General features: G+C 44.3%; 1 protein-coding gene across 1 annotated transcript in view; it reads left to right on the forward strand.

Annotated features, from left to right (window-relative positions):
* The window catches only part of LOC111249113 (uncharacterized), a 197,410-nt gene that overhangs the window by 85,429 nt on the left and 86,155 nt on the right, over positions 1-25,826 (forward strand). The window contains exon 2 of the mRNA XM_022802510.2: positions 24,000-24,279. The gene's annotated coding sequence lies outside the window, so the exon portion shown is untranslated. The remainder of the gene's footprint in view (positions 1-23,999; positions 24,280-25,826) is intronic.

Below are 25,826 nucleotides of genomic sequence, written 5' to 3' on the forward strand. Positions count from 1 at the left end.
TTCTATTTCACCGTATCCTTCTGTTTCCGTTTCTTTTGGCCTGTTCTTTGGCCTTATCCTCTGACTACTCACACATGAACTTTCTTCTCGTGAGACATTCAGAGAGGCGTCTGCGTTCTCTGCGCGGCAACGTTCGATAGCGAAAGGTCAGTTAGGATAGTCATGTGGGTTTTACCTTTGCCATCATCGTCGACTGACAGGCGCTGCCTATTCTAGCTAGCATCCCGGCGGCTTTCCTTCCTATAGTAGTTCTAACAACGACAGGTAATGGGTTTGTCTGCTCAACTCTCGTTGTTGCCAATGGGGTTGCCGCGGGCTTCCATACTTGCTCATCCTGTCTGTCTTTTCCTCTCACATTCTATCACCTTTTTTCTCTGTATCTTACAACGACCACCCTTGCTGGCCTAGTGCGAGCTCTAGAGAAGGCCGACACCGTTTCTGCCCACTTTTCCTAGCGATTTTAGACTGTTGCTACCAGCCATAGCGGCTTTCTCGGGCACCCATTGTCCTTTCCGCTGGAAAACCAAAGACCCGCATCTGACCGTCACTGAGTGTCGTAGGCAGCGGACGGTGTCGCTGGGCGTAGCAGGCATGAGTAAACCCGGTCAAACTCAGCCGTGTTACCGATGGCCGAACGACGCTGAGAGTCCCCGTATCAATATCCCTGATAAATGAGATAAACGAACACATTTAGTCGGCAAAAGCCAGCAGCCTGCCAATGCATGCCGTTGCCGTTGCTGGTGATGCTATAGCAGTTATGACGCTGCACTGCTGCCCGTTTCTCTGGTCCACCCCCGAAGAAGCGTGGATATAGGGGCACTAAGAGTCTGCCGTGCAGCATTAGGCACCACACTCAGCAGCCTCACATACTGAGTCGATCGACACCGCTGCTGACTAGATCGGCTGCTAAGCGTGGTAAATAACGAAACGGGCAAAAGTTGTTATTATTATTATTTATTATATAAAAGCCAGAATGAGTCGAGGAGCAGAAGGAAAATGAAGAGACTGTCGACTCAGCTGAGGAGAGCGGTCACAGGCCAGTTGCGAAAATAAGATAAAGATATATGAGATATGAGATGTCCGCTTATGTTGGGCTCTGCAAAAGAAGTAAAGCTTGGGGTAGAGAAGCGCGGACGAATACAAGAAAGCAAAAGGAGAATTTTAGTGGCAGCCGACCATGGGAAGAACAGATCAGAGTTACCAGCACTGTTACTGTGTGCCGGGTACAGCAAAATGGAGAAGTATTCGTGCCTCTTCTGTTCCTCTTGCTTTTCGCCTATATCTCCTGCGGCCGTTACCGCCAGTGCTTTTTCTTTTTCGTTTTCGTCGTCCTTCAATAAGGCGCTGTTAAAGATCTCTCTCTCTTTTTCTCTCTCTCCTAACTCACCCTACGACTACCCTTAGTCCTCACTTGCTTGCATTTTCGTTGGCTGAACGTGACCGAATCTTGATCTACCGTTTTTCTATCTAACCGATCTCACTATCCTTTACTTACTGACATTCCCCTTCACAGTCCCATCGCGTCCCGTCCAATGCTGCTGAAGCCCTCTTTGCAGAGTTTTCCCGGATCCTGCTGCTTCCACTGCAAACCTTCGAACCACATCCTCTGCCATGCACTGCCCGCCAGCTCTAGCCATAGCTTTGCCCCAATCTCGCCGAGCTCCTGATCAAACGATCTCCATCGATGATATATTTGGGGGCGGGTTGACTTCTTACCGAAGATGGCAAGCGACGTTTTCTGGTCCCTTCGCCAACGAACGGGTCGGCCAGCCAACCCAGGCAGCGTTGGTCCGTCGTTCTATAAAAATAATCTATGTGCTGGTTAGAGCACAAGGAACACCACTAAGAAAGATACCAAATTAATAATGCCAGCTCGGTTGGTCTCTCAGGCGTTACTGCTCCATCGCTGCTGTGACCACTTCTGCTGCTGTCACTGCAGTTGCCGCCAAAGCTATTCTCGTTATTCCATCGGTTATGCGGGTGCTGCAATCGTGTCTTGTCAGCCTTTCTCTACGCAAACGGTGTGGCGCCAAGCCTATGCGAAACAGCAAGTAAGCGGGCCTAACGAGTAACGGTTAACTGGTAGCGTGTAGCGTGGTGGTAGCCATATACGCCTGATTTTGTCTTCGCTGCCAAGCGTGGCCGCCACCGCCGCGTTTTACAACGTCGACAACAATGATACCGCTATCGTAAGCAAGGACGGCTGGCGCTGGCCAGTTACTTTTTTACTCGGAGGACAACACAGCGAGACAGCAGCAGTGGCAGTACCAGTAAAAATTGACTTAACTACCATGGGCGTGAGTGTCCACCGACTAAGTTGGAAGCGTCATTTGCTCGATTTCGAGTCAGAGCTAGAGAGCAAGCCGCGTTTGGGTATCTCATCATATCTCGTTGGCGTATCAAGACTCTCATCACGACTCTCCACTGTCCATCCTCTTGAGGCCCTCATCGTTGCTTCAACGGTTTCGCCGGTAGAGGCCACGTCCTGGAGCAGAAGCGGCCGAAGCAGTTGTTTTAGGAACGGGAGCGTGGGAAGAGTGGATAGGGGGCTGAAAGACGGCAATTTGGCCGAAACGATAGAGAGGCATTGACGAAGAATGGACAAGTCTGTTGCGAATGGTATTATATAAGGGGACCGGAACGGAAAGGAGACAACAGGCCTTCCAGCGGAAAATGATAGCGAAGTAAATGAGCGAGGCTATTCCTGTCGCGTAGAATAAATGCAAATGTACCCGTACATAGATCTAATACAGATCGGGATACAAGGAGCAGCAATAGAAAGAATCAAGTTCTTTGGCCTCACATTAGAAGTGTAGAGCTGCTTGTCTAAGAGCTGGCTATGGTTAAGTAAGCATTGAATTGGTGTGTATTTGTACGTGTCTTAGCTCACAGCCTTTTCTAGGCTTCTTTGCTTGTATCTCATAATTAAACAGCGTACGAAACAAAGTTGTTAGTAGTGAATAAAGGGCCAAGAAGAAAGATGTCTCTTTAAAAGGAAAGCTGTTTTTTTACGGGAACAAATCGATTACATAGCGGTTGTTTTCACTAGAAAGTCGTACTTCTGGGTTTCTATCCAGTAACGGCTTGTTTACTGAACTTTAAATGCATTTTATGCACACAAGATAGTACAGCAGTCTGCTAACAGCCTGTCTATAGGTCTTTGTCCAACTTCTTTTCTGCTATGGTTTTAATTGCATTATACTTTCTACTTTTGTAAATTAAAATATAAACGCTCAAACTGTAAGGAGATCTTTGGTCTATTTTGTACATACGTAACCCGGCTATGGATCGCGCTCTTTCATCTTATTCCCAAGCTAGAATAATAAACATACGCAATTTGAAAAGATTTTTGCACAAAGGCACATTGCGTCCTATTTCAAGTGTACTCTAGTTGGCAGTCATACCTTTTGGTTACCAGCACAAGTAGCCCTATCCCAACAACAGTGAGCCTGCAACAGGTGATTCATTATGCCGGTCCTGTGGCACGGGCGACTTTAGTCTGCTACAGGCTTCCACGATCACATGTTTATCCGCGAAGGTTTGGTTATATATGGTTTCAATGGTTAAATGAAAACGCTGACAAAAAACAGTAGCCCTTATAGGTGAGTCAGGCTCTAACAAACTGACAGATTTACGAAAAAATATCGTGGTTCTGCTACTGCAGTGAGGTAACACCAGACGAGTCACGTTACGCAAGGCTAGTCGAGGTGATTGCGCCTGGTAAATGCTGCGTGATTTTTTTTAATTTTATTTATTCTGTCTTTTCACGAACGTTTCACAATATATATTATAATACATGTTTTATAGTAATATATCTCTGCTATAGGCAAAACGGATCACAGCATCTGTCGAAGTGGGATGGAAGGGCTAGATATACACTATAATACTACTATTATATTATTATTCGAATGGTTGTGGAAGCTTCTAAATTAAGGGTATCATTACTAGCCTAGAGATTTCTCGTTACATATAATAGGCCAAAACCTGTTCCTGTACTCAGGAACATTAAATTTCGTTAGAAATGTTAATGTTGCAAGATGAATAGATCTTTAGCATGATTCACGGCTAAAGGAAACCCATGAAAATTAAAGCCGTTTGCCTAGAAAGTTTCATAATCCGCTGATTTTTAATCCGTGGCTCTAGCTGAAAATTTTTATTGAAAGTGTGTGGCTAATGAGAGAGTAGCAACGATTAACATGTGTTGAACTTGTCCCAACCGAGAACACAAACATAAAACATACAATGGAACAGCAATTTGTCGGATGAATTCCATCCATCTGTTCCGAGTGAAAACTGCCGACACCATACGGACAACGGAATTTATGCAACATTTATTCAGACTCAGCCTTCTTTACGCAGATCCGTCTTTATCGCCTCACGGGTAGTACTGGAAACGATGGGGCCGATAGCATAGAGGAAACGACGTCAAGATAACCGAGCCGAACTATAATCAGGAATTGAAGGAAGAAGAAGTAGCGGCAGAATAAGAAAAGGGGTAAGTAAAGAAACTGAGATGGAGAGTGCGAACGAGGCGGGATTATTAAGTCAACAATGGAATGCTGGTTGATTGCATCTCTCCTGCAAAATGTCCTCGTTGCTGCCTTCTCCATGAACCAAGGTCAGTCGAAAATCGAGCTCCTTGCTTACAAGGACAAAACTGCGCTCTCTAGAAGCTTTTCCTGGGCCCCTTCAAATTACATTTGACGCTATTCTTCTTCCTTCGTCTAATTCCTAGGCTTCTGTCTAAGTTGCTCTGTTCTTAGGGTACTCGAACATTGCAATGCAAAGGGGGAAACCGCGGGCTCATCCCCAATGCAAGAGGGCCAAAGGAACGACTGAGGGCTATTAAGCGCGAACTTGGCGATAAACGAGAAGAACCATCCGGAATCATACTAGCAGCAGCGACCTTTACTGCCCATCGACCCGGCCGATTCACAACTTCCAGGACGTAAAGTCTGCGGTATTTAAGGACCTAAGGAAAAACGATACGCTACGATAGCATTTTTTTTTGAAAGTGCGCATTTAACATATTTTGACGTCGACGCGCTACTTTTGGACCTGATTTAAGCGATCGACTGTTTGGATTGCTGACATTAAATGACTGATGATTAAAATAGAAATTCTACGGCACGATGCCAATCATTTTCTGATTGGTTATCATGTTCTATTACGATAAATAGAGAGCTGAAGTTCGGTGCTAATTTTTCAACATATTTAATACCAATTGTACCTTAGATGGCCAGTAATATAATGGATGGAAATGAATTTGTTTAACCGTTGGCTCTTCCAATAATTTGACTAAACTTAAAACTTGTGACTTTTGCGGTGAACACGTTAGGTCTAACTTGTGAGCTATTGTTGTCTTAGACTTGTACTTATCTATTTAATCCAAAGAAGTGCACTTTGTGGAACTCGTGCTTTATATATATGTGCGTTCACGCAGTTATCCCTACTAACCTAGTAGCCTAATTTTTTCAACAATTATTCTTAGTTATTCTTACGGTTTTGTGCACACTTTGCTACCACACGCAGTAATTCCATGGCTGGAATACAAAATTCTAATTCGCATAATCTATAATATCATGGGTCAACTTTTTGTCGCGCACAACAGTAACTGAGCAACCAGCAGACGTTATAAACGTTGAACGCGGTCGATCGTATTGCTACACAGCGTAGAATTGGATGGGTTGGGCCTCCGTTCAGCCGACTCACAATTATATAGTAACCGTCTTAACGATGGCCCTCGCGAAAGTCGTCGTTGACTATGTCGATATGTCGGTTTTCCGAATGGCAGACGTTCTTGCGTGAGCGTTACACTTCACCAATGCGTCTCCGCAGATTCGTCCCGCCAACTCGCTCTTACTGGGTGGCTCAGCGACGTACGATGATGGGCCAGGAAGCGTGTAAACCTCCGGGTCGCTCCTGGTAGGTGCGGCTGGAGGGGCAAAGGAAGTGCGAGGTCTCTTGCTTGGTCGTTCGGCGGGCCAGCTCATTGGCTTTCTACTGGTCTGTCGACGTAACGTCAGCGCACATCCAGCCACATTGGGGCAACGAAGGGCGACATTTGTGGGCACCCGTCGCCGTTTCCTCAGCTGTCGATACCGGTCGCCATAATTCATCAATTCGTCGTTCGGCTTCGTGTGCTAAGCAGAGAGATCGGGCCGGGTTGTAGAGTTCGAGTCAAGACGGGAGTTTTCTCGATCTTTCTCGGGGTCGAGTAACGCGAGCCGAAAGAAGCGACTGGATATGGGGTTTGCCCTTTCCGCCTCCACATCCGGTTTCGAATTAGAGAAGAGATAATTTTTCCCGCAGACGAAAGGAGAGGCCGGGCAACCGCAACTCTATGACCGGTGGCACAGTAGGAGCGGCACGCCGTTGAAAACTCAAAGAGAGAGAAGGGAGGCAAACCCAAGTCAATCCACTTCGGGCACGGTATGGGTATACTTTATTTCATAGATGAGAAATTGTGTCTGGGGTTGAGGCAGCGACGAGGAAACATTGTGACTAGACTACAGGATATATGTGTGTATGTTTGTCGGTGCGTGTGCGTTTGTATGACAGAAAGAAACAGGCAGAGAGAGAGGAAGGGAGAAGGGGCTACCATCCTGAAGCACGAGCGATGAAGGGCAGCCAGAGATCTGGAGCGGGCAAAACGCACAAGGGTCTTTCGATGCGACGCTTGGAAGGAGAACGTCCGCTGGCCCACCAGCCACCACCCAGGCACTGTAGTGACTGGGGCACAACACCCTGTCTCGCTTGTCGTTCCCTGCTTGAGTTGTGCTACTCTTTTGGGCTCGGTCTTCAGGCATCGGCAGCGGTGGCAACCGATAATGTGGAAACTCATTCCTGCTTCCGTTGCTTGAGTAGTGTATACGGGATAGGGCTGTATGTGTGCAGAGTCAAGGAGACGAACGAGCGGCCTTGTGCGACGAAGGCGTTTGTCACTCAGAGAGATGAAACGATGAAAGCGAAAGCAATGACAGTATCATTGGGGGTAAAAGCAATCCTGAAAACTACGACGCGCCTTATTGCAAACAAGGCTCCGACCCTACAAGCAAGTAAGACTTTGATGAGAAGAGACAAAGGTTTTGAGGGGCATGATTGACGCACAGCCTTTATTTGACTTATTTGAGCTCGGAAAGAGAGAGAAAGACGTCTGCACATTTGCCCACTACTATATCTAACCACTATACTAACCCTCCAACCCGAGTGAACGCCGTAGCTACTACGGCAATCTTTCCTGCTTCTTTTCACCTTTCTGTACTCATCTTCGTGTGTACCCATGAACAGCCCAAACCCATACCATGGGCTCGGGCTGTTCTTTCATAGCCGGGCTTCTTGACTCCTCACCGTTGCAGCACGATGCAATGTCATCCAATGAACCGCTTTAAGTCGCCAGTCATCCAGGAAGCGGGCCATGGAAAGCACGAAGGCAAAAGTTGGCAACTTGTAACAATGCCTCTTGCCCTCTCAAACGCGATGGCCACGAAAGACATTTGGAAAAAGTGAAAATGTTATGGCTTCAAAAAGCAAGATGGCACAGAGTATCAACGACGAGAACAACAAGAATATTGATTATACCAACAATTGGTTGAATGACATCAAATATGGACCAATTCTACTAGTTACCACAAATCTAATTACTCTAACGTCCATCTATAATTACTCGAATCATTCGGTGGTAAACGAATAGGCTTGACCCCAATCTTATTTTCCGTATCGGCTCGTACTACTTTATATACGACGGAAACACACAGGCCCTATAAACATAGCGATGAATATCAAAATAAAGAGCGTAAGTGAAATAACTGGCTCAAAACTTAGTTCTATTAGGATGTACAGGTAGATTTAACACAGTCCTCAGTGAAAATTAAGCGAACCAATCCTACATAACGCTTCCATGCGCGTTTTAGTAACTTGCTATTTAGGGTAATAACTGTATTTGCAGTACGACACGGGTTTCAATGCTGTGTTAACATGTAGTTGAGTGTAGTATATGTGCACTACCTGAACATTGTTAAGTGTTGTGTTTTCAACCGACGGCCAACTCGACAACTTTATTCAACCATGTCTAACCTACAGGCCCGAGCATCACTCGAAGGTAAAATCAATACTTTAACCTACATTTCTGTGGTCACTTTGTTAATCATAACTTACCTGGTTGGTGGTTACGATGGTGTCTCTCTTAAGATTCTTTTCATTCGAATTATAAAGATCTGAGAACGCTAGAAAACCTACCTGCCCTCTGGGAAGCCCCTTGGACGCAGCTCCTCAGTAAAATACAACCTTATATAAGCTAACGATTAATAAATTCAATTGTATATTATTGTTTTACCTAGCGAACAGAATAGTGAAGCTGATTCAAATGTTCTTGTGCCCGAATTGGAGTATTTGGGATACTTCGCCTGTCGAAAGAGTGCGCATTTTTACTTCTAATAGTCGAGGGCCGTTGAACCTGACCTATTCTATGGCAGTTCTTCATCTTTACAGACTGTTCCCGTCGTTATCAGATAACCCTAATTCACTTTTTTAATGTTCCAAGTGTAAACACGTTCTCCAAATGTTGTTATTTTTGGTGTTTGTTCGTAATGCCAACGACATTTTTTCGCGCGATTGTAGTGTTAATCTGAAGAAATCAACGCAAAAACAATCATGTCCCATTTCTTTAATATCTAATTTTCTCCTAGATGTGCCCCGACACAAAGCCTTAATTACTGCCGATAGTCAAGCTTGTCTGATACTCAGCGATAAAACGAAAGTTTATTAAAGTTACCACAAAAAGTAGATCTTGAAGTTTTAGAAAAAGTTTATATAAAAAACGATCAAATAGACCATGTCTAGACGGCCAGGTCTGTAATAATGGCGTTTAAGTAGATGGTCGTCGGAAGGACAACGGTGCAGACAATGATTGCGAGGCGGTAGAGCGGCTTATAAGTGGAGTCATGACACCTTGGCCTGTTCGCAGTTTATGACATCCAAGGACCCGAATAGCTCCTTCCTTTTTCCTATTGAAACCGCCGGACATAGCGAACCCCATGTTTCCCCTGTCAAACTTCTAATACTAATAGAATTCTGACAGCTTCGCCGTTCTGTTAGCGTGTCAGCATCACGAGGTCCAAATGCAGGAGTCGAGAAATCGTCTGATGGGTTTTCAGACAGGCCACAGGAAAACGTCTAATTCCCTAAAATATTCTTCTTTCAAGCTCGTGCATGTGCACTCGAGGCACAGCAGCACAACATCGTACTCCAGCAAATAGAGCCAGGCGTGACTCGTATAGCTCTAAATTAGCAGAAACAAGGTGAATACAGGTATAACAGGTACAATTATTGTGTTTCTTATAGTGAAGTGTTATTGGTTCCATCCATTGATGATAAAAATGTGGCCGTCCCATGGATGAATGCTCTCTTCGAGCTCATTCCGAAATACAGGATCTAGAAAGACTTCATACATACTAAACAAGGGAAGCTTGTCACAGACCGTCGGCTGTCAGAGTTTATTTCTGAGCAGGTCAACGCCGCCTACAGCACAAACGTGATAGACTTGCTGAAGCTGTCCAAGGGTGGATGTTAGATGTAGCGAACATTGGACTGGATGATTTATCATTATTTATTCACAAACTATATATATTGACGTATTTTTCTGTAAGTATATTTTATCTATTTTAGTGAGTATTGCATTTGAATGTTTGCGCTTCTTCGAAAACTGTAGTCAGCCCAGGAGCTAAAAAATCCGTGAGCTATATCTTATAGTAAATGATATTATGAGAGAGTTGGATTTTGTAGAACGGGGCCTCTTCCTAAGGTTGTCACGTGTGTTTCAAACAAATTGGTTAAGTACATAGATTGAAAATAGTAGTAGTCTCATTGAATACTAATCGTTATAATTACGACAGGTTCAAGCTAACGTCACAATGTTCGATTAACAATAATATACTTAACATGAAATTAAAAACAACTTTCTTTTTCACTACAGAAGAAGGCCGTTGAAGTTGCTATGGCAAATCTATTGGGTTCACAGTGCTTCCCTTAACAGAAATGGGGAAACAATTTAGAACAGAAGTGCTGTTACTATTTATATTACCATCCGGTCACACTGCACCAGATAAACGGCATGTGATATTACCCGAGCAATGTATTATTTCAGGTTTTTGAACCTATTATCTCTAGGGGAGCTCTCCATGTCTGAGCATCTTCCGTGCGTCACGCCGACCTTTTCTAAACCTTTAAGCTTGAAACTGTCGCTCATAAGGATTCCTTATGATTTCGGGTGCCACCCCCATCGCCGCACAGCGGCCGTTGCCAACGGCTGGTCGGCACGGTTTGGAAAAGAATTCGTTTTTCGTTGGAGCAACTGCCGTTGGTGGCGCCACTGTCATTGCCATGAATGCAACGCCTCGGTAGTTGCTTATGTCGAAATGATATCGTACTTCGCTCGTCGACTTCGTTTGTCTTCATTTTCTGCCCCCACACAGCTATCCTTTCACGTACCGTAGCTCCTCTGCTCGCGGTTCTTAGCCTGATGCTGACGATGTCACGAAAAGCATAAAGACGATCGTTAGTTGCTGGCAAATGTAAAACGCTATCGGAGACGCTAATACTAATCCCCCTTTTTCGCGTGCAGACTTGTACAACATATGTCTTAATTTTTCGAAAAAAATCAAATCGGTTGAAATCGCAGTTGTATAAGCGCCACTAGACAGGGTTGCCTAGGTAGGATCTAAGCAATAAGTGCGATGTCTTCCGACGACCGATAAACACATAGCAGACGATAGGTAATAGCTGTGGGGCCAAATAACCAAACAAACCTAATTATGCGAATCCCGAATCACACCGCCGCTGCCACTACTGAATCTATAGCATAGGACGAATGGCAAACGAAGCTTCGCCACGGTACTCAGCTGCAGTAGAGCTGACTATTTCAGTTCAACAAGAACGAGCAGTGATCAAATCAGGGGGAAAAAAATGTACAGACTGCCGTATTGTTGACTAAGCAGTGGAAGAAGAGGGAAAGATGAAACTGGGCGGCAATGGCCACGAAAAACCTGACCGTTAGCGAAATCGTCACTTTGTCGTTGCCCAGGCTTCGGCGCCATTTTCGGAACCGACAGCATCAGCAGGAGAACCTTTCCTGTAGGCCGTACAGGGAACTAATGTGATTATGTCTCTGGCGAGCGAATCATGGTTCATTGGTTGGTCGCCAGCGCCGGGATGAATAATAGGTCAAAACTGTGAAAAGGAGGCAAATGGGAGAAACAGCCATAGACTAACCAGCTGTTATGGCTGGACCAGGCAACTTGATAGCTGGCACAGCCGGCAATGTTTGCCAGCTTTGATATGCATAGACTGGTAAATGGGTCACCACGATATGAGTATTAGGGTGACCTGTTGTAAATTTAGAAAAGCAAAGGCCATAGAACTAGGTTGAACATTCATAGATGTATGAGAATATATGAGACAGGGGCGGACAGAAAAAAAAAAACGATCAATTGTGTTGCCTCTAAATTTGTGGCGGGACCATCCGATACAAAAATTTGTTATAATTATTGTAAAGCTGATAGTTTGAAACAGCATTGATTCCTGCTCATTTTACCCCGTATGCAATGTTTAAAGGATAACCTCACGGCTTGAAGAGCCTGCAGCTGAGGACGTAAGTTAAAAGGTTAAAACGTATTTCATTTACGCCTATTTGCTTCGCAAGTTGATTCTTGTTCAGTCGGCGAGAAACCTTTGTCACCATTTGTTTCCAGTTTTTAGGTCATTTCGAAATTCAATATTAATCATTCACGCGTACTCAATTGGGAATTATGATAGTAACGTTTCTTTCTAGCAACTAAGTTTAAGTACTAAGTTACGGTTATTCTATACAGTATCTATTCAATAATATGTCAGATATCAACATAACTTGTTTTCGTGTCACGAACTCAAGCCCGATTTCGCTTGTATATGAATTCTAAATCCGTATAGTCATATATTAGATATAGAACAATGGTCTTATTTACTGGATTGATATTAATCATTCTGCTGATTATCACTCCATAACATTTGTTACCATCCTGGTAGTTGCGTATTATTGTTATATTAATTAGTCAAATTTTATAAAAAGTTATTTGTTTTCCTGTACCATGTTCCTGTATTGCAAACTGGCCATAACTACGGCCCGCTGTTCAACTTCAATCCTGTTTATTGCTTTATTTAATGCTTATAGTTTAGGACGCTTATTACTGTGCACCTCTTGTTGATACTACGACTGCCGTTCGGCCTAACAAAGCCCGAAGCGATGAATTTCCAATGCTGCCAAAACATTTTCGGAGATTGTCAAAAGAACGACGAAAGGCGTCACTTAAGGCTGGTATAAGCTAGTCCTAGGTAAGCCTATATATAGATTTTATGAAAATTACTCTAAATTTCTTAAGTGCTCATTCACTGACCAATTTCATCTCTAACTTTTCATTATAACAAGCTGTATTCAGTAAACAGATCATTGTTATTGGTTATAGGATTTAAATGAAGACAGCACAGTACGAAAGGTTTCTCGACCCCTGAATTCATGTAGCCAGCGAATCACATCTATCTACTTGTTTCTTCCGCATATCCTACATTTGGCTCGATAGAGTATGTGGTTAACCGAATCGCCTAGAAAATGCTTCATGACAAGCCAATCGCAGGTTCTGGCCGAAGCTGTACAGGGTAAAACTGGTTGGTGGTCTCTTTCTCTCTGTCTGCCCGTCTATCTTAGTCCTGGTCCTGATCAGGACATGGACGCCTTCGACCATTTCTAGGCGAACCAGTAATAACCTCGACTCCATCAGTGCCCATCTTATTCTGTATTGGTGGTGAAAGTCAGCATTCTGCCTCCGGTCGGACCATCCTCTACGCCTCCCTGCTGACCACGCAGGGACCCACATCGGAGGTGAGTCTTCGTCTTTCCCGTAGCAACGACAGACGTGGTATGTAGCATGGGCGAACGTAATCACTACGTGACGCCGCTTGTGGCTTCTACAAGTAATCGAGGGTCGAATCTGGTGGATTGGAGATGCTACCACTGCTGGTAAAGGTGAAGGTAGTCACTGCTGCGACTGCTCTAGACTGAGTAGGTGACTTTCAAGGGGTCTAGAAGGTCAGCAAAAGGTCCGAGAAGGATCCGTCTGCATCCTACCAAGAATGTCCTGTCAGCTTGCCTTCGTCTGGTAAGCAGGTAGCCGACTAGACGAACTTTGATGCATCTCGGTTTGTCACTAACCTGCCAAGCAAATTCGCTCACAGCAACACCTACGACGCCTACTGACAACGACCGACTGCCCTCAACGTAGACGCCGTCGTGACAAACTCGTTCTCTCAATACTGCCCCTTACTTCTTCTCATTTCTTCTTATCTCGTGTTGGCTCCTTTTTGCTCCGTCTTTGTCTTTGCTGCCGTTTTATTTGGTGTATCACGTTGGTTGATTCTTATCGCCTTCCGCCTGCCTTTGGGTGTTACGGCCCGTTGTCGCCGTCGTTGTCCTATTCTGTCGTCGTCTCTAACAAATATCATTACGACGAGCCTCATTAGCGGAACGCCTTGAAGGATTGGCGCAGTCTCACCGTCAGAACACGAAGGTCGAAAAAAACACGAACAACAAGCTGCATTGTATTGGCTGAGGTCGCGCGGTCGTGATATTATGGCCAGCTGTCAAGGAAAGAGCTGTAGGTAAAACAATGATATTCTGTGGATAACCCCAGAGCAGGTATGCTTATGGCCCGTCTGTAAAGAGAACGCGATGCAATTGGCAGCAGGATTTAGGAACTTGTTTCATCAGTGTTCGCCGTATACGCACCCATTTGGCTGGTGTATATGACGCCGATCTCCTGTATCGGTGTCTAGTCAGCCCACTAGAGCAGGGTCTCTCGCGAAGGAGGATGGACATGGCGTCCTGAGACGAGCTTGTAAGGGTTCTCGACTGAAGGACTACTCTTTGGCAACACTTCATACCGAGGTACACACCTCAGCTAGACACAGACTCTCGCGGGAGCCTCACATATCTTCAATGACGCAGCTCGTGGACACTTGTTACTCGTATAGCGAACAGAAAAATAGTTTCGTCTTACGAACGCACGATGCAGAAGTGACTAAACACTTTTAAGCGTGTATCGGCCTCACAGTTGTCGTTCGACGACGAACGCGCGTTAAATCCATGAGCAGCTCAGATTAGAAGCAATTGCCTAATTGGAAATACGCTTGGAGATGGGCTAAAACCTTCGTGTTGAAGGCAAAAGCTCATTTGATCAAGGGAGTATTACATGTATTTCAGCAAAGAAGTTTAATGTTTGCATATAGCATTGCCAAAATAGTGCTACTAGTTAATCTGCAAAGCGACCATTAATCCATAGTTTTGGTACTATAATCTTGTTAACGAATACATTAGAAATAAAGTTACTATAAGTATGCCTGTACGTCCACACAAACATAATGGCGATCACTCAACGTATAATAGGTACGCTCTGTGCTCGCTGTTTCTTCGACTCGTACTCTTGTGCATTCCGAACGTACATGTAGTGATCCGTGTCGGGAAGCCACCTCTCATTAATGCGCTTACTGTTAAGCCGGGTGGTATCGACGTTGACACTTCTTCGCTGCTTGGCTTTCGTGGCACGAAAAAACGCTAAAATCGAAAAGATCGAGCCCCCAGCCATAGCTGACTTTAACAATGTGGCCTTTGAGTGGAATGTCTTCGCTCAACTACCAACTCTGAGCTACGTTGAGTCCACGTAAGGAAGATAATCCAAGGAAACATAGTGGTCACGAACGGCCACTCTACTGAAGATAAAAAAAAAAAAAAAAAGCTATTTTTGAGGATACTCTGCCAGGGTCGAAGCGCAGGTGTTTTTCTCGTAGCTATTCTTATTGACACTTATACGTTATATAAGATACTTGGCTTAATTATCGTGTTTTGATTTTTCTAAATAAAAGTGCTGATTGAACGCGAATAATATACTAGGGTTTCGCTTCGTTTAGGTACGTAAACAATCACGTAGACGTTGTCAACTAACATTTTTTTAGCTATCTCTGGACGTCGTGATCTTATCACGTAATTTCTATGAATTGTTACAATATTCACAAATTCAGCGATGTTGTCTTCGCACAACTTTGTCCTAAGCCTTTTTCCACTACAGGTCAATAAGCCTTTTTGTTAGCCATGCTAATATTATCGCGGGCCCTATCAGACTGTTTTTATGTGCGGGCCCTTGTTAGTTATTAAGTTGTTCGTTGTTCATTGCCTCGGCCTTTTCTGCGGCGGCCTTATCTATAGAACACGGATCTGTTATACATTGTCGTAACGTTTTCGCTGCCTTTCATGAGGTGTTTCTTAAATGATTTAATAAATTTTGAGATGACGGAGCGTTAATAAGGTTGCTTGCCAGTCTGGCAGCTCGGGTTCGACCCTGTAGAAGGGGTGTTCATCGCTAAAATAATTGTGTTATCTAGTTATAAGGCCAGATTTCAAAACGACTCTTTGAGCCATCCGCAAAACGGATGCAATATAATGTTTTGCCTGAGGACAATTGCTGAAATCCTATATTATCCGTAGCGCTTATCTTCAGCTGATAATGTGAGCGTGCGTACACGAGACTATATGCCTGGACGAAAACCATATTTATAAAACTGTTGTCCACGCTGATTACCGGGGACTGTACACGAAGCTCATTATAAACAGAACACATGGGAATAGAACTTGGAACGACCAAATAAAACGGGCTGTTATCGGCAGAAAACGTTCTCATTGAAACTTTCGCTCTGCGGCGGTGCTATATTTTAATAAACGTGTTTGGCACCCAAGTTAGCCACCTGGCATAATAAATCTTTTACTTAAGCTATGAAAATCAAATAGAACCCTTTCAAGATGCACAATATAGTAAAAGTACATATCTGCTATACTAGTAAAGCATTTTTAATTGAACTATAACTTCGATCTGCCGACGTAACATAAAAAATCCTCTCTTCTCACTATCTCCGTCTCTAATGCATTCAACCTTGCACCTAGCTTACAGTCGGTTGAGTAGTCATTCCTCTTCGTAATTGAATTGGAGGCTCATTGGGGATGGGGCTTTGGCCGAATCAAACATAAGCCGCCCTGTGCCTTATTCACGAACCGATTATCAAGGCATCGACGACATGCAACGTAGACTCAGATGCAGCCTCATCACTCGATCATACGGTCGGGTCCCGTACTGACAGCAACGTTCCCATGTAACAATGCTTCTGAAAGAGGCCACCTGCGCAGGCGCACAGAGGGCGGGCTGACCGTGTTCTACTTTACTGTGCAAGCGTGTGTTTACACGGCAAAGTGATGCTATCCAGCCATTCCACTGATCAGATCTGCACGTTATCACTTGTTCCGATAACGCCAGCAAATGCTGAGAAGCGAACAGCCGTAAGATTTGCTACATACGAAGCTGGTGACGACAGCGTCGTCGCTGAAATACAAGTAGACAACTGTTTGCGCCTGAAAAGCTAGCAAGAAGTCCTTTCATTTAAGGCTATTTGTTGCAATATATAGATACATATGAGGACCGTCAAAGTAACGAATTAGTTGTAAAATAGCATCATTTTCAACTCAGCATTGCTGACTTTGCAAAGGTCTGTAACGCCCGTCTGTGTTGAACTAATGGTTCCGTCCGAAACAGACCTCCACTTAGTGAACAGTAGATAGATGCCAATCTCTTTGACAGGATCGTATTATCAATACGTCACAATAGAAAAGTATTGTGTCATTCGCCCTCTGTATCAACGTGATCATGTACGAAGTTTGATTGCGGAAAGCTTGCCTGATGAAGTTCTATCGATGCACAACTTGATCAAAATGACTGTTCGAGCTTTGATTGATGCTCCAAATGGCACTTCGGCTTTCAGGTATTCGGCAGAAGTCAATTTGTGACCATGTGACAGCATACTGAACACCTTCTGAAGTGACGCTAGTAGCATATGAGTTCTTTTTTCAGAAGATATTCTTTACGAACCTGGGTGTTACTTTTTGCTTTCATTACCAATAGAATATAGTAAGAATAGCTGTGGATTTTTCGCGTACTTTTTGACAGTTTTATTTTGTGTTCTGTTAGAACGGAGGCACTTATTCTGATGTAAACCTTTGCATTTATGGTGTTGTAATCGACGGAACTTTGAAATAGATAATAGTTATCATCTCTAAAAAATTGGTTACTAAATGAATGAAATTGAATTGTGAAGAAGAAAGGCTCTTAGTGTATCGTCAAGACGACCCTTTTAGAACAAGCCTACAATAAGCACAGGCATATGCGGCAGCGATATCCAGAACAACGAAATAAGTTATTAAGGAGATTTTATTCAATAATCAAGCATCAAGGCCTCAAAGCCGGCCATGATTAGCGTAGTGCCCAACGACGAGATTCCGTTGGCCTGCGGATAAGGAAAAGATCCGTCTATTTGTTTGATCCAATTCTTTCAATTATATATACATATGTGAACGTTCCCTGAGTGTTGAAAGTTTTCAAACAACGCGCCCAACTGTTCACGTCAGCGTCAGCGTCAGCGTCAGCGTGCGTACATAAGCGAGAATAATGCATATATGTACATTTTCTCCCTTCTTACGAATTTCTTCTGTTATCCTCCTTCCTGTATAAAAGGCCTACGACGTTATCAAGCGGTACAAGACGTTGTGGCTCCCAAACAACAGAACGACAGCTTCTCTCTATGAAGAAAAACCGAAACCACGTATCCGATTAGCACACTTCACACATATACATGTACAGTCAAAGATGGCGACTATTAATTCAATGCACTTACCACCCGGGACACGATGCAATCCAAATATTATTTCTCAAACCGATCTTGTCGTTCCGGCCTGAACAGATAGTCTACTATATAGATGGCTTTATGCCACAATGAAAAGACAATCGTCCGCAATACTTCAATTAAAGTTTTCTCGCCGTACAGCTCTAGATGACGCGTATACAAATGCATAAGAAGGTACATAACACGGTCCACAAAATTAAAAACCAAATACAATGCAACCTATGAGAAGAGAAACTAGTACCAATAAGAGATGACGACCTTCAATAACGATTTTTTTGTTATTAGTATTTCACTTTTAATAGCAGTATCTCATGTGCTACTAGTAGAACTAGAACTAACGTGTGAATCATGACGCAAATTTATGGGCCTTCCTTCGAACGCCAGCGTAGTAACCCGTTTGTCACATTAGCGTCCATATGGTCTAGCTGCGCTACTTGGATCGAACAACAAGAAAAGCCCTTTACGGACTCGCTGAGCAATTAGCACTTCTTTATAGTGACACCAGTGTCCGAGGCATACGTCAAACAGAGGATAACGAAGCAGAAGAACGAAAGCGGAGCGCACAGTGAACTAACCGTGGGCCAGGACTTTTGGCCTAGCCTATATTCATCTACATCTAGGTCTGCCTTCTTCGAAGCTCAAGCTGTCCGCTTAGCTTTGAAGGCCGGTGGTTGCCTGTGGGGTTTCGAAGTAGATGGCCGAAATCATACGGCTTGAGAATTCGATGGTGGAGGCACTGATCGATAAATAAGGCGTAGCACTAGCGGAGCTGGGGAATAGAAGTAGCCGACAGCCAGGTACGTCGCAGTTGGTAATTCGTTATCACTTAAGAAACTCGATGGACTTTGTTTAATTAGCTTAGCCATACTTCATTTCTTAGAAATCATGTATATATTAAAATTTACTGGAAGCAAGCTTTTGGTTCAATTGTTTTTATGACATCGATGATAAACTAAATAAGCATAGCATGACTTTACTGGAGCCTGCAAAGCACGAGGTGATGATATAAGGTAAGAAAGTCAACTTGGTCATACATAGACTATCTTTTAACTAGTGAGCGGGTAATTAGCAAACGTGTTTTCCCATTGTAACATAATGCAAACTGGTAGCGTTCGTGTTCATCGAAAATGTCGGCTCTTACCTCACTTATCCATCTATTTTGCTGGTAATACCCAATCATACATACATTTCACCTGGCTGAGGTATCAGGTCAAGCTAATGTCATCATAGTGGAAACAGAATGAATCTACGTTAAACGGTTTGTCAAATATCTAGGGATAGTACTAGGGCACAGCAGACGGCACGTATAGATTGAAGTTTTTCTACTTGAACCACCCATAAGCACCTGTTACCAGGCTCGGGCAAGCCCTATTTCCTACCGAGCCTGTAATGGAACCCATGCATGACGTATTGCCTTAGACAGTCTGTTTTCGAGGAAGACAAGGAAAATAAATCGCTTTTATTGAAAACATTCTATCATTCAAGGTCGTAACAGCTTTTATTGATTCAGATGCTTTTTCGTCTTTGATAATTCTCTAATATATCCAGTATTCGTAAGTCACGATACGCGGGCGAAAGGGCGCAATATGAAACTATCGAAAAGGTCTCTGCGGTTCAACAGTTACGTCACGCGTGGCAAGGATAAACAGATGTTAAGTTAGGCACATACTCTCAGCCTTCACGAATATTACCGCATGCAGGACCATTTTACATATATATATATATATATATATATATATATATATGACAGCACTTGATACACATGAGTCGCTTAAAGGTTTTTTTCGAAAATGTCTGGGTTGCAGTCGCAGAGTTCTACACGCGTGGTAGACACAGGCTGGTCCTAAAGCGGGCAGAAATTTCAAGCTTTAAATGTGGAACACCGTTCCAATTGGCATGTACCCCAAGGAAATGTACCATATAATTCGCTTTCGATTCAATTAACATTTGTTGGCTTTAGGTTGGTTTTGAAGCGTTTGTAATTTGTGTGTATATGTATAGTTATACAATACGTGCTTTGTTTTTCTAAGAACACACAAGTTTGCATATTATTGAGCCCACATAGAATGCAACCTTTCAGTCTTTGAAATGCTTTCACATACATAATAAAACAGATACGACATTAAAGACCAAGCTGGGGCAGATTTGATGTAAGTGGTGTTTTGGTAACATTTCTCTTGAGCATAAGAAAACCGTACATATTATAGACTCATCCATGTTGTCAGATTAACGTCCTGACGTGGCACCGCAGACGCCACATAAATATTACACGACGCAATTTCGTGCCCTTTCTTCAAACATCTATGTGAACATACAGATACAGATAGATGCATGTTTGCGTACTCGACCATTACGATGTCTTCAGCCCCCGCGGTGTGAGTCTATTTTCTTGGTTCCGTAGGAGTAAGCACAAAAGCAACAATTACGTACAAGCGACAGTCGCCTATATCGTCGTAATACCGACAATGTGATGCAGTGTCATCATCTCTCAAGTGACTGCCATAACGTACTGTTCATCGTGATTGTGTGGTGTACGCTGTCCAAGCGAGAGCGCATGCATCCTGGAGGTTGTGAGCCAGTAAGGCGGTGTTCGCTCATTGTCTTCGTTATGAAATTCGTTATCGCTGTGGGAGTGACTAGCCGCCGTGGAAGTTCCAACTACTTCCTCTTCGTGCACACGGATGTCGTCATTGCCATCGCCGCTGTCGCCCATGTATTCTGGTCCACTCGTTCTCCGCTGACGAAACTACTCCCGTCAAGCCTCTGCGTCGCACATAACTTCTTTCCGGGTCGCGATTTGCGGCTTACCGCCGTCCCGGACCGAACCCCATGGCGAGTCGAGTCCAAACCGAAACGAGTTGACTTGGGGGCAATCGACCTCCCTCCGCCCAGCGGGAATTGAACGGATCACAAAAGAGTTCATCTCCATCAGGTTTCTTTCCGTGTTTGCGTAGCTTCGCTTACCATCTCGCTCCCTTTAAGAGAAACTCTGACCAAAGCCAAAACGCGGCGACCTCAAAGACTCCATAGAGGCCCGTGCGATAGCCTTCATATCTCTACAGGAGTAACGTATGACTGTAGCGCAGTCCAGCTGAGCTGAATTGATTCAAGCCTCGTTGACAGCCTCGATTTGGTCCCTAGCATCGTTCTTGCTTGCCTGCTTCCCTTGTAAGCTCTGCAACAACATTTCTATAGTGTGTGACGCTTCCGACGCAGGAATGTCTAGACAACTGGGGCCGGAGAAGCATTGTCAATACTATACAAGAACGGTAGTAAAAGAAAACATGCAAACGAATGAGAAAATGCGACTCGTCTGCTGCTGCTGCTGCTGCTGCTCCTGCTACTGTTGCCACGGCTGCCCACTATCACCGTTACCAGAACGAAACATTGTTCTCGTTCTACGAGAACTGCAAAAATCCAATAGGGCAGGCACGTGAACCAACGAAAGTTGTAGCAGCGGGTGGGTAAGCGGTGGGTATATTTCCATGAAATGCTCAAATACACATTTGCCCCCAACGACCGCTTGGGCAGCCTTGCTGATTTAGCGTTGTTTATTTGAATAATGTGCCGGTGTTTCATCATAGTGTGACAGTTCTTAGTTTGCTTTTGCCGATTCTTTTACCCCCCAATACTAGGATAGAATACAGGATTTAGCTGTCAAGTAAGCACAAAGAGAACGCCTTGTATAATCTATAAGGCGTATCTAATAACAGTCATAGAGTCTTGATACATGGCTCCATTAGTTGCTCATACCAATGCGACGTGTATGTGCGTGTGTCTATAGGGTGAGAACCATAACCGAAATATTAAGTAGACCGAAATAGCTTAGCCGCAAGCTAACCCGATAAGATACTCTGCAAATCGGCCGTTTCCGGATGCCTCTGCTTCTTCGCATGGTCTCGTCATTGCTTTTGTAGCGAGACTCGTGGACGAGGCAGCCTCCTTGGCTTCAGCGGCAACATCGACTGAGACCGACGACACAGAACCTTTATACGATCTCGCTGCAGTATAGCTTGATCGGTCAGCTAGACAGCGCGAAGCATAACTGCTTCCTCAATTGTCCTATCGGTCGTATCTGCTGTAATCAGCGCTTACCTTTCTTTCATCTGATCAACCTCCAATAATGTCCGTCGTTAGTATCACTTACAAATATTCCTCTTTCGCCCGTTCTTAGTCATTCCTCTGCTCCTTCTGCGAAGTGATCGAAATTGTGAGATAGCCTGGTTGCTTGGCCGGCCCCTATTGCTCATCCTGCGCTAGGCCAAGGCTGAAAGCCGTTGGATGAAAAAAAAGTCGTCGTGCTTTTTAGCTGCCACTGTGTCTAGTTGTATTTGTGTGGTAAAAAAACGCTTGCCTGAGCGTTGGTCCTATCCCAAGCTACGTTAATTCCGTGCAGCCGAAAGCGGGTGGATGCCGCGGTTCCTGATTGTCCATTCCTTCGTCCATAGACACATCTACTAGAAGCCAGTAGATAGCAAGGCAAATCCTTATGACCTTTCCACACACTTGCCACTTCGAGCTACCGTTGATTACATTCGGCAATGGTGGGTGGATGGCTGGCTGGCTGGCTGGCCGGCCGGGCGGTCGGTATCCTAGTCTCCCGCCAATATACGAGTGGCACCAGCAATACTAGAGGAAGACAACTCCCGCTATACCTAGCTGGGTGTTGCTGCGTGGAAATGGCAGCAGCTAGCTAGTGAAAAGCGATCCAACGTCCATCACGTCGATCCCCAATCAGACAACCGTCGACAACAAACGGCGATGAGGTCGCTACGAAGGATGTGCAGAGGGCGGACCAACAACGGACTGGTGGTGACGAGGCGCGAAGGCAACGGAACTACGACCAGTGGAGTAGAGCTCCTGACCGAGAAGAATAAATCTCCAGACTATTGCCAGTGAACCATCCTCGCCATGACCATTCGCAGTAGGCCAAACACTCTACGGCCGCTGCCGCGTAAGCGTCACACCATCGCTCGTTCATTACCCACATACGCAGCAGATACATACGTAGTCAGAGACGCGAGTCAAGGCGGATATCACACTCGGCACAATTATCGCCTTCAATATCACTTATAGCGAAAGCAAAAGGGAGACGGTGGCGGCGGCTGGAGAGGAGCATGATCTATGACGGGGTTGCTAGAGCCACGCGGGCCATGTGAGCCGCTGGCCCGAACGGGAGCAAGAACGCCCCTTCAGGGATGGCCGGATATCCCAAACGGCTTGCCAGCTACGGTTGCCAAAGGCGATAGTAAGGAAAATTCACGGGATAACGAGAATAAGACAAGAACAGTATGAGAAGGAGTGGTGGCAACCGTTGAATACATTGTCAGCCATCTCGAAGCAACATCTAACGCGTTAGCTGTCCATGCACGATTGGTGCATAAGCACCCGTCCGACGATGAGCAGCCTTGTGCCCCACTGGTTCGAAGCATTTTTGGTGACGCCTGTAGGACAGGGGAAAAACTGGGAACGATACATCGCGCTGAAAAAAGTCACTGAGTGGAATACAGCTAGAAAGACAGATGCAAGTGGACGAACGGCCATCTTTGCCAGTGGGTCTCTTGAAAGATGTCGTCAGCGTCAGGCACCCACATGCGCCGACACCCTTAATTTCGTCTCCTCCGGAAGTACCGCGAAGACAAAAATGATTATTGAAAAGGATACGACGTACGTGTGTCTGTATAAAGTTTTCTAACTTGAAAAACTGACATCGTTTTACAGATGGTAAACAGAGGCTATATATATAAACTGTAAATTATTTTTATTGACAGATCGAAGCAACGTTCACACTTGCCCCTTTCTAATATCCCGTTAATAACCTCGAGTTATGCTTAATAAGATTATAGACATTTAGAGTATGCGTGACAATTTAATTAAGTATGCGTAAAAAATTGTGTGTTTGGAAGTTCTTGCTTCGTTGTTAACATTACTCAACAGTAACTTCAACTCTCACTTATTTACCTTTATCGATAACTGATAAATGGTGAAAACATACACAATTTCCATACATTGAGTTCAATGGTCATCCATTTTTCATAATAATTTTGTAAAACGATTCACAAAAATGTATACGTATCCAGACAATTAAAATAGGTTAAGGCTAAGTTTCAGTCGGCGTGACACGCTCCCTAGCTAGGATATTGAGTGACAACGGGCCTCGTGGTATTCACTGTTATGCCCCCTTTCTATTACAGGCAGACTCTTTGTTCGGCCTATGGAAACCCTCCGCTCAACTCAGGTCGAGGCGGAAATTATCTGCAGCAACAAAGATGCGTTGTCGGTTCGTCTTATTTACCTCTTCTGTCTATTAACTTTCACCGGTCCCTTGTTTAGGAACTCTATATACCGGTGAACTGTTCTCTTTGCCGGCACTGAGGAAGAGCTTCGATGGCTGGCCGGCTTAACTGCAATTTTTGATCTCTGAAGAAGAATATCAACGAACAAACGGGCTGCATTCCACGCGATCTAGATCTGGTGAGTATGCGTGTGATGTAAGGAGTCTTCGCCCACTTTTTCGACGTGACGTTCACTTCATGATGGCGCCACCAACGCCACCCCCGGTTAAATACGCGGAATGCAGGCCTGAAAGAAGCAAGGGGGGCCTAATGATGTACGTCGCAGTGATTGCTTTCCTGGCTCTCAAGCGGTGAAGTTGTAACCAGATAGAGAAAATTAGCTTGAACTACGAAAACTAGCGGACCTGCACGAGAGGCGGGCTGTTAAGGAGCAGCGTATGGTCAATCATCTTCTACTCAGCCTTTTATTTTTTGAAACTTGACGGTCAGTGCCACCTTTATTACCACTGCTTGCAGCCGTGATTAGGCCTGCTGAGCTTGGAATCTACTGGATCCACAAGCGGCCAAGTGCCTACGATATTTTCAAGTGACCCAAAATGTAGCGCATAATATCTAAGACTTTTCATCATCGTGGAGAGTTAATCATGAGGCTGAGCATGGATGAGTCGACAGACCCACTTTTGGATTCGGTTCTACCAAAAACGGGTCGAAGATTCCGATTAACAGGAGTCTGAAAAAGATTTTTCGCAATATTATGCAAGAAACGGCAAGAAAAGAAAGCAGTTTTCCCAGTGTTGAACCTATCTTTCAACAAAAAGTATGTGCAACTTTAGTAATTTACTAATTTACGTAAATATCGATATTAAAATTTAAATTTATACATCGATAGCCTCTTACGGTTGTCGCCGCAGTGTTACATCAAGCACCATCCGGAAAAGCTCTTTGTATCAAAGTAAAATTAGAAGAGGCAACAGCTCAAATCAAAAGTGTCATGTATAGCTTCACTTGACGCTGTCTTCCTGCATCGATAGCGTCTTCTTTCGGCAAATTGTGATATTGCTACAAGAAGAAAGATGGGAAGTTCTGAAAGTGGTAGAAATAATCTTCGTCGAGTCCTTCAGCGAGGAGAATCTCTCGACCTTTGCCGGATGCCTCCATCAAAGCTGCATCCCGTCGGCATCTGAATACTCCCTTGTTACCGAATCCTGTTTAGACAGACCGGGCCCGATAGTAATCGCGAGGCAGCGAGAAGAGCTGACAAGCGGAACGTCCTCTGTTACGAAAATTGCTTGTTCAATAGAATAACCTGCCTGGACATATCTTTTGCGCAGAATTGTTCCTTTAACATCTGACCTGACTGAATAAAACGGAATCTGATTTAGCTAGTTTTTATGCACCACTCATGCTTAGCAAAAAATTTTAAGTAACCAGACAAATACACGCCACAGCAATCTCTACTCGAAGCTGAATTCATCCTTCATATTTGCCCTAAAGACACGTAGCTAATCCCATGAACTACGATTTGTAGAAGGGAGGATTTGCGTTGTCGTCGCCGTCAATATGATCATTATTAGTACGAGATTGAGGCTTTCAAAAATGTTGCTTAGTAAATGGAAGGGCAAAGAGACAGTTGGCCGAAAAAAAGATTCTTAATTAGTTCTTACCTACCTTTTTTTTTTTTTTAGAACAGATGTCCTCTTCGTTTAAAAAGGCCCCTTTTTTCTC

Source organism: Varroa destructor, unplaced genomic scaffold (genome assembly GCF_002443255.2).
Source record: "Varroa destructor unplaced genomic scaffold, Vdes_3.0 BEIS01000004.1, whole genome shotgun sequence".
NCBI lineage: Eukaryota > Metazoa > Arthropoda > Arachnida > Mesostigmata > Varroidae > Varroa > Varroa destructor.